Raw genomic sequence first — 10,319 nt, 5'->3', positions numbered from 1 at the left:
ACTCAACACAATCCTGCTGACAAGTTCCCTTTAATTTGGAAAGAGAACTTTCTCTAATTCTCCACCTTTATAGACTTTATATGAAAATTTCTGTTTCTATAACACCTAAAAGGTCAAGGTCATAATTGAGAACCCATAGCTCAACCAACACAGCTGTTATGTGTGAGTGTGTGCATGAGTATAATGAGTATATGTTTGTACTCCTGTATGATGTCTACATAGCTGTCAGCGTGAATGAGAAGACGTTCATTCAGTAAAGGATTATATGGTTGTTGTAGCAAGGGGGCCCCTAGTCACTCATAACTGATACCTGATGAAGGTCTTTCTCCCCCACCACTCATATCAGCCCTTGATGAATAAGGACCCTATCACTCACCGTGACAGCTATACACACATTATACATGAGTATAAATGCTCACACACATTGCATACATGTAGAAATACACACATAACTAATATATACACACATTGTACACACAAAAACCTATCTTTATAGCTGAGAGCAGGTTATAAGGCTCCACTTAGTGTAGGTGCTGCCTGTTAACTCTCTCCCACTCTCTGGCCTAACAGCAAAGAAGACAAAAGTGTTTATTTTGAGGGGGAAAGAAGGACAAGCTAATGTGGCACAGGAAATTGTATTAAGATAGTACAGCAGAACTCAATGTAGATGCCAGTACTACTTAAAGTGTGTAGTTTCTACTCCAAATATACACAGTCAGGGGGATGGCACATTGATGGATTGTACGGTTCACTGGTGCATCAGTCCAACACTACTTACATGTATACATAGCTACATAGAAAATATGGTTGATAAAAGACCAATATGCATAAAATTCAACCAAGGAATAGAAAAGGACACCTCTACAAATGGAATTTTCTATTTTATCTGCTCCAGAAAAGGTAATATTTCCCTCATAATTCAATTGTCCATTCACTAAATTGCAATGTGATTGGCAGCACGGTGGCTCAGTGGTTATCACTGCAGCCTTGCAGCGCTGGGGTTCTGGGTTCAAATCCTACCAAGGACAACATCTGCAAGTAGTTTGTATGTTCTCTCCGTGTTTGCGTGGGTTTCCTCTGGGTACTCTGGTTTCCTCCCACATTCCAAAGATTGAGGCTGGGATCACACATGCGAGAAACTCAGACAAGTCTCGCATCGTAATACCCGGCACTGCCTCTTGCACTTGGGAGCGGAGCGTACGGCTGCATGTATTTCTATGCAGCTGCAAACTCCGCTCCCGAGTGCCAGCGGCAGTCTCGGGTATTAGATTCGTCCGAGTTTCTCCCATGTGTGATCCCGGCCTACTAGAGATTCTAGATTGTGGCCTCCAATGTGCCAATAATGTTTGTAAAGTGCTGTGGAATTAATGGCACTATATAAGAAAGTAACATAAATAAATCTGTTTTGCTACGAATCTGAGAATTCTGTACAGAAAAAGTGGTTATAAAATTCGCATCATAATTATCCACACCTCTATCAATCTTACGGGAATAAATTAAATCCTTTTGAGTCAAATTTTTTGCTGATTTGTATGCTCTTCTAATCAGTCTGGAAGGATAATTTTTTTCTTGAAATCTATTTAATAAAACTTTGCTCCCCTCCTCAAAGGTTATATTTGAGGAGCAATTTTTTCTAATCCTAGTATATTGATTGCGGGGAATATTATTAAGCCAAGGTTTATAATGGCCACTATTATAGTGAACATAGCCATTGGCATCAACCTTTTTAAAATAATTCCTAGTAAAAACCTTCCCAGAATTGTCTACATAAATAATGAGATCCAAAAAAATAACACTCTGCTTATCAATCAGTGGAATCAATTCTATACCCCAACAATTATTAGTCACCCCATCTAGAAATTCTTTGACATAATTCCCTTTGTTATTATAAATGACAATAATGTCATCAATGAAGCGTTTATATAACACTAAATTTGCCCCATAATCACCACGGAGGACATGCCAGGACTCGAAGACAGCCATAAATAAATTTGCATAAGTAGGCATAGGCTTATTAAAGAAGTTTTTTATTATATGGACTGCCGAAGGTGCGTTTTTTTCTGGTCAGCGCGGTTTATTCAGCCCAGCTCTTTTTTCCCACTTTGGATTTGTTTCATTTACTACCAGCGGGATACCAGCGACGACCGGACCTTTATGAGTGATTCCCAGTTTGTTGTGACTCACACAACTTCAGCAGGTGAGTCTAACTGATTGGGCTTGCTTGCTATTGTGGTTCTTCAAGACAATACACCCTATGTGCGCTTTCCATTTTTGTTTTTTCTACGCTAACCTAATAGCATAAGCACAATAGAATTAAGTATAGCATATAAACTAATATTCATTTGGCACTTGCTACATTTGCACGATAATGAGTTTGTGGATGTTAGAAAATGAAGAAAAGTTGTTATTTGGCTAAAGGAAATGTCTACTTAAAAAAAGGTATTTTCATATTCAGTTGTATTTATTAAAGATAGAATGTTCCCAATCAAATCTGCTAATATCTCGGGCAAAGTGGAATGCAGTAGCAAACACGACTCATTGGGGATGACCTGTCCATTTCTACTTAAATAGTAATTGTGTAATGCTTAAAGATATGTTTGAGATGATTAAAAAGCTGCACAAATTGCAACAATACCCCTAAAATAAATTAGTCCTGGGGACCTGTTGAAGCGAATTGTGCACGAAACGGCTGTCGTCCGTCTTTTTGCATTTCTCCCGTGCCATTGCCTATGCTTTATTAATATGAAATAAGGCCTCTTTCACACTTCCGTTTTTACTTGTCAGCTAAAATCCGTCAAAATGGCGGAAAGCGGATCCGTTTGTAACTGATGCAAACGGATGCCACCGGACCGTTTTTTTGACGGATCTGTTGAATGCAGAATTTTAAAGGAACCGCAGTCCAGGAAGGAGAGAGAGAGAGATAGAGAGGGACAGAGAGAGAGAGAGATAATTTTTTTTTTCAACGACCAGAAAGGATTTCAGGGTTAAATCCCCGGCTGACTTCTTTTCTCCGGGCATGCGCACTGTAAAATGCGGATCCTACAGCCAAAAAAAGTTGCAGGGTCCGTCCAGGCATGCCAGCGGACACTAACATTTTGGCGGATCCGCAAAAAAACGGATCCAACGGATGGCTATCCGTCAAGATCCGCCGGTAATGCAACTCAATGGGGAAAAAAACGGATCCGCCAAAAAAATGGCTGATCTGTTTTTTTCAAAAACTGGCAGATTTTGACTGATGATCAAAAACGGAAGTGTGAAAGAGGCCTAAAGTGAATCATTTCAAGAGAACGGTGAGTACCATCCTGCTGTCTTTTTCTACTATGATATTTCATGTTTTTTCTTCACATGGATAGAGCACCCGATCAGCAAGGGTTACAGGTGTCACACTGATAGCGGTTATAAGTGGCTTTGCGGGTATTTCTTTCTCAGAGACAGTGCCGGATGTTTCTTTTTCTTTGACTAACTAACAACTATATACCTGTTGAATACCTAGAGTTTCAGAATTCTAACTAAAGTAATTTCCAGTTGTTCATATATTTTTATGTTACAGGCATTTCGGTATAACAATTCTTTTTTGGGCATACTCCATATTCACATACCTGGGGCCTTTTAGGCCTGTACTAGGTTTACATGTGATCCTTAGTCTTTTTGTCTTTGCTGTTGCTGGGGAAGACTTTGTCTTTATAACTCAGTCTTTATGACTCTGCTGTTGCTATGAAGAGTGTGGATTCTGCCTGACTACATGGTCATGTGATCTTGGGAAGAAGGCTCCCTCACAAAGTCATGCATCTCCGACATTATCAGAGGTCCTGAACACACAGGACCAGGAGGACAGACAACATCCTGTTCATTGTGTGCTACTTACTGAAGAGACTTTGGAGGAAGGAGTCAGCTTTCTTGTTTCTGGAAAAAGAAACTTTCTGAGATGCAAAAATCCAGAGGCTTCTACTGCACCTAAAAGAAAGTGGAAACCTGCTGAAGGGGAGAGGAGGGGGGCTGCACTTTACCCTTAGCACACACACTAACAAAGAGTGTACAACCCTGATTGTAATCATTATTTTTTTTTTCATTTTAGTTTACTGACATCTAAGGTTACAATGGCACAGTCTACATCCAGGGGTTTGACTGACCAAGAAATCGAAGCAATCATTTTTGATAGTGATGAAGACAGTGAACTTTCTTTGTCTGATGAAGAGTACATGCCACCAGCTAATGTCACTACTTCATCGTCCAGTGATTCTTCAGATGATGAAGTAGTAATGGATCCAGCAGAACGTATAAATAGATCATCCAAAACTAATGTTTTTTGGAACATTACTGCTGGGGTTCTTGGACGCACCCCATCACATAATATTGTAAGAGTTGCTCAAGGAACTGTAGGAATTCCACAATTCTTGTCCAAAAGAGATATGTTCTGTAATTTTTTTTCAGATGATATTGTAGATGAGATAGCTTTGTGTACTAACTTAGAAGGAAAACATATCGCTTCAGGAAGAAAAAAAACATGGAAAAATATAGCAAAAGAGGAACTATGTGGATATATTGCCCTTACTCTTCTGGCAGGGTGTACAAAATCGTACAATGTTCCATTATTTCTGAAACCTTTTTCAGATCCACACTACAAAGCTACAATGTCAGTCCATAGATTTGAGAATATTCGGAGAAGCCTTAGTTTTGATGATAAGAGAACTCGTCCGGTGAGGTTGGAAACAGATAAATTAGCCCCTATTAGCTACATCTGGAATCTATTTATCAAGAACTGTACAAAGCCTTACCATTCTAGTGACAATATGACAGTGGATGAGCAACTTCTTGCCTTTAGGGGACGTTGCAAATTCATTCAGTATATGCCCAGTAAACCAGCCAAGTATGGAATAAAAATTTTCTGCATGTGTGATTCTGCAAGCTATTATGGGATGAATGGTCTGATTTACTGTGGCAAAGAAGCTGATGCTCCAGTCCAGAAAGACCTATGTTCTGACATAGTAAGAACACTTGCTGTACCAATTTTCAATTCTGAAAAAAATATAACAATGGACAACTACTTTACCAATCTTGAACTGGGCAAATTTTTGCTATAGAAACAACATACACTTGTTGGTACTATGAAGCCAAACCGCCAAGAAATTCCTCCAATCATGAAGCACAATCCACAGCGAAGAAAGAAAAATCTGTGATATTACTGAGTACCATGCATCATGATGGAAGTATTGACACCAATGACAGGAAACAGAAACCAGAAATCATCCTGCATTATAATAAAACTAAAGTAGGTGTGGACAAGATGGACAAAATGATTGGAGAGTATTCGTTCAAGATGCAGACAAAACTTTGGCTGTAGTCATTTATTCTCATATGCTTGATGTGTCAGCCCTCAATACCTATATTATTTATAGTGAAACTCATCCAGAATTCCTTGCTAACAGGAAGGACAAGAGACGTCTATTCTTGACGGAACTTTGCCATGAACTTTTAATGCCTACCATGATGGAGCGAAACAGCACAAAATGCTTGCCAAGGCAAACTACGGAAGCTATGATCCGATGTGCTATACATTTTCAGGAACATCCAGAGCCAAGAGAAAAAAAAAGAAAGCATTGTTATATTTGTCCAGCAAAGAAGGAAAGGAAATCTGAGAGTATCTGTACTACTTGTGGACAACATGTCTGCAGGGAACATTCTTCTGAACAGATAACATGTGAAAATTGTTGGGGTCATCAGTAAAGTTGAAAAGGAAAGTTTGAAAAGAAATATTCCTGCACCATGTTTACTACAACTTTTATTTAAAAACGTTTAGACAAAAAAATCGTTATTATAAAGAATTATATATAATCCATATATTGGGCATTTTAAGCCCGTTTACTTACTTTTTTGTTTTTTTTGCACATAATTATAATGTTTTGAAATATTCACATCTTAGGCTGTGTTCCCACTGGTGCTGGGGACCGCCAGGAGGAGATCCATAATGGATCTGACCTCCTGGTAACTCCAGTTATGGCTGCCAGAATGCCGGGATTCCGCCAGCATTAGCTGGGTCACCAGGAGGTCAGATCCATTATGGATCCCCTCCTGGCTGACCCCAGTGCTAGTGGGAATGCATCCTTACTTTGCAATTTTCCAATAAACTTTGAATAGTAGTTTTATTTGAGTTATTCCATGTTAATTGCACACATGCCTAAAAGGCCCAAGGTATGTGAAAGTGTAGATTTCTATGGTTATGTGTTCTAGGGTTAAGGGATGGGCGGACTTGTGGATGTTCGGGTCAGTCAAGTTCTGCCGAACTTTATAAAAACGTTCAATTCGGGTATCAGAATGGCATCTGAACTTGAGCCTTAACCCTATTCAATTGAATGGGGGGTCCGAACCTAAGGCAAAAAAAAAGATTACAGCCAGGCAGGCATCAGCTGTTTACTACTCTCAGTGTACGCCTGGTCTCAATGATAATAGCAACAGCAGGCTTATGATATTATTCACCAGCTGGCACCTGTGAACAATAAGAAATATGTCAGTGACAGTGAGATAATTAGTGCAGTGCATGTGCAGTTTCATGTATTTGTATTTATAGAATAAATACAATAAAACAAGGCATTGGGTCCCCTTTCTTTTACTAAGCAGCTGAGGGAAATCAGAAAGTTGGGCGCTGGTGTTATTATTCTGGGAAGGGACCAAAATCCATCCTATTAGTATCAGCTCACAGCTGTCAGTGTAGCTTTTATTGGTAATTGAAATAAGGGGAGCGCAAATATGATGTGGTGTCAACCCTATATTTAATAACCAGCAAAGGCTAAGCAGACAGGTACAGGCTGATAATAGGCTGAGAAGGGGCCATGGATATTGGCCCAGCCCACAGCCACCACAGCTATGGCACACCTAATTCTGTCTCTTAGCCTCGGCTCTTCTAACTTGCCCTGGTGCATTTGCAAGTGGGGTAATGGTTTTGGGGTTGATATCAGCTGTTTTATGTCTGCTAACATCAAGCACAGTGGTTAATAATGGAGAAACATCTACTAAGCATCCCCATTACTAAATCCATAGTGAAAAGTAATAAAGACACACAGAAAAAGTCCTTCAATTGAACAAAACACTCCCCAACAAATCTACTCTTTTTCCCATTTATTAACAAAAAAATAAAAAATAAAGGTCATTCTCACTTGTATTTGCATTGCTAAGCAGTGTAATCAGTAATGTTATCACTCAGTAAGACGTCCAGAAGACACTGAACTGAGCATGAAAATGCAGCTGTGGGTGATCAGCGGTAACCTTAATGACATCATTACTGGTCACAAGCGGGTGCATTCCCACTCTCAGTTCACTGTGAGCTGATTGCTGGGCTGAACAGTAACATTACTGATGTCACTGATCAGCAATGCTAACAGATGTTACAGAGTTGATGCTCATCATGGGACATCAGAACATTAGTGAACAGATGAGCTCATAGCTTTGATTTTTTTTATTTTTACATTGCTAAATGGGAAACTGAGGAAATTTGTTGGGGAATATCTTGTTCAAATAAATAACTTTTTCTGTGTATCATTATTCATTTTCACTACCGGGGTAGTAATGGGGGCTTTTGATAGGCACCTTTCCATTACAAACCCCTGTGCTTGATGTCAGCTGACATTACAAAGTTGATCTCTATCCCAAAACTATTACCCCACTTGCCAATGAACCAGGTCAATTGAGACGAGCAGGGCAAAGTGCCAGAGATGGCGCATCTAAAAGATATGCTTTTTCTGAGGTGACTGCGGACTGCTAATTTTAGGAAGTGGAGGGCCAACATCCATGGGCCTTCCCACCCTGAGAATACCAGCCCCCATCTGTCTGCTTTAGCTTGGCTGGTATTAAATAATTAAAAAAAACAGTGTGGGGTACCCCTCATCTTAATTTAATTAAAAAAGGTTGTGAGGACCACTCAATTTTGATAACCAGCCAAGATCAAGCTGACAGCTGAGGGTTGCAGCCTGCAGCTGTCAGCTTTACCTGTGCTTATCAAGAATAGGGGAAATCCTTTCTCTTTTTATACAGTGCACTGGCCAATTACAGCCATGCCACTACAGAAGTGCCCACACAGGAAAAGCTTGTTAATTGACTGTGCAGCCTTTCAACAGGCTTTGCTTGGGCTGTTGAACTCTTAAAGTAGCATGGCCTTCCAGGAGAAGCCCATGTTCTTGCTCCGTGCATGTACACCGAACTTTGTCATTTGGGTTTGCCTATCTCTAGTCACATTGATATGAAGTATACAGGTTGTGATGCCTGGAGGCAAGATAACATGAAGACCAGAAACAAGCATCAGAGGACATGATGTAATTTGGGAAGTAAAAGGGTGAGTATATAATTTTTTTTTAATTTGCAGCTTTTAAATTATCTTAGGCTAGTTTTACATTTGCGGTTGAATCCGCAGCGTATCGTCCGCAACCACAAACGCATGCAAAAATGCATGCAAACACAGCATGCGTTTGCGGGTGCAGATTATTGGCAAGTGATATTTTCCCCGTGAATTTTTGAATTTACACAAGCCATGCCCAATGAGCGTGTCTATGTAAATTATTGCATATGCAAACACAAAGCGTATGCATGTGCTTGCGTACGCCTGCGTTACCATAAACTGTAATGTGTTGCTTCGACCCATTCATTATGCAATAGGCTGCATGCAGAAGGCAGCGAAAAATTACCGCCTCCAAAATTGCAACATGTTGCGTTTACCGCGCCCAGCCGCAGACGACGAAACGACGCATGCGTCGTCAAACGCGGCAAAAGGCATGCAAACACATGTACCTGCATCCCCAATGTTAAAGATAGGAAAACACAACACATGCAGATGTATGTGGCAGAAACGCTGCGGATACAACCACAAATGTGAAACCAGCCTTAGACAGCACCCTTTAGGATCTGTAAACAAAACTTTTTTTTTTTATTTTCTCTTTTGTAGGTTTTGTATGCTTTTTGGCCATATGAACATGCATTTATATGCTGCATGTGTACCAGCTCAAACCAAGCTCAATTTTTGTGTTTTTTCTTTGTATTTTTGCATTCTGTGCAAGCTGGGGTGTGGCCTCCCTCTCCTGAGCTGGAAATTGTATTTAGAAGCTTCCCCTAACTGGTGTCCGCTGGTTGGGACCCGGTCCTTGTCTGCCCTTATTCACACAGACGTCAACTTTGACACATGATAAGGTTTTTAATATTAGACAGTGTAGGACCGCCCCGACCAAAGAGTCACCTTGTCGATGGTGGGACGGCTTTTATGCTATGTTTGATCAAATACAGTATTACTAAGAGCTCTGTATGATTTAGATACACTTTTGCTTTTTATTTAATTACAGCAGGGTTTTTTTAATTTTCTCTTTTGTAGGTTTTGTATGCTTTTTGGCCATGTGAACATGCATTTATATGCTGCATGTGTACCAACTCAAACCAAGCTCAATTTTTGTGTTTTTTTCTTTGGGATCTGTGCCTATGATTAGTTTTTGGTGAATACTTGATGTGTATTTTTGCTGTATTGGAAATGCAGCATCTTTCAGTTTCAGTAACAGGATAGGATTTATATACATCTCATGTCCATTGTGCTTCTTTTTTACATGGTGTAAATTGATCTATGGTGTGTACTTCAAAACTGCAACATGTTAATTTCTTTTGCAAGTACATTAAGTTTTATGTGTAGATTTTTCACACAGATTTGCATTAGATGCAGAAAATCCGCAGATAAAAAAAGCATATGTTTTTATTGTACACTGCTCAAAAAAATAAAGGGAACACTAAAATATCACATCCTAGATATCTCTGAATGAAATATTCCAGTTGCAAATTTTTATTCATTGCATAGCGGAATGTGTTCATAACAATAAAACAATTATCAATGTAAATCAAAATGAATATCCCATGGAGGTCTGGATTTGGAATGATACTCAATGATACGCCAACTCCTGGAAGTCTGTGGTGCAACGTGACGTTGGTGGATGGAGCGAGACATGATGTCCCAGATGTGCTCAATTGGATTCAGGGATGAGGAACTGGCGGGCCAGTCCATAGCTTCAATGCTTTCATCTTGCAGGAACTGCTGACAAACTCCAGCCACATGAAGTCTGGCATTGTCCTGCATTAGGAGGAACCCAGGGCCAACCACACCAGCATATGGTCTCACAAGGGGTCTGAGGATCTCATCAGGCTACCTTTGGAGAGCACATGGAGGGCTGTGCAGCTCTCCAAAGAAATGCCACCCCACACCATTACTGATCCATTGCTAAACCAGTCATGCTAAAGGATGTTGCAGGCAGCAGATTGCTCTCCACAGCATCTCCAGACTCTGTCACGTGTGTCACATG

This window comes from Dendrobates tinctorius, unplaced genomic scaffold, assembly GCF_039654945.1.
Source record: "Dendrobates tinctorius isolate UK_male_01 unplaced genomic scaffold, ASM3965494v1 ptg000108l, whole genome shotgun sequence".
In the NCBI taxonomy this organism is placed as follows: domain Eukaryota; kingdom Metazoa; phylum Chordata; class Amphibia; order Anura; family Dendrobatidae; genus Dendrobates; species Dendrobates tinctorius.
The sequence above is the reverse complement of the archived record's forward strand: the minus strand, read 5'-3'. Positions refer to the sequence as shown.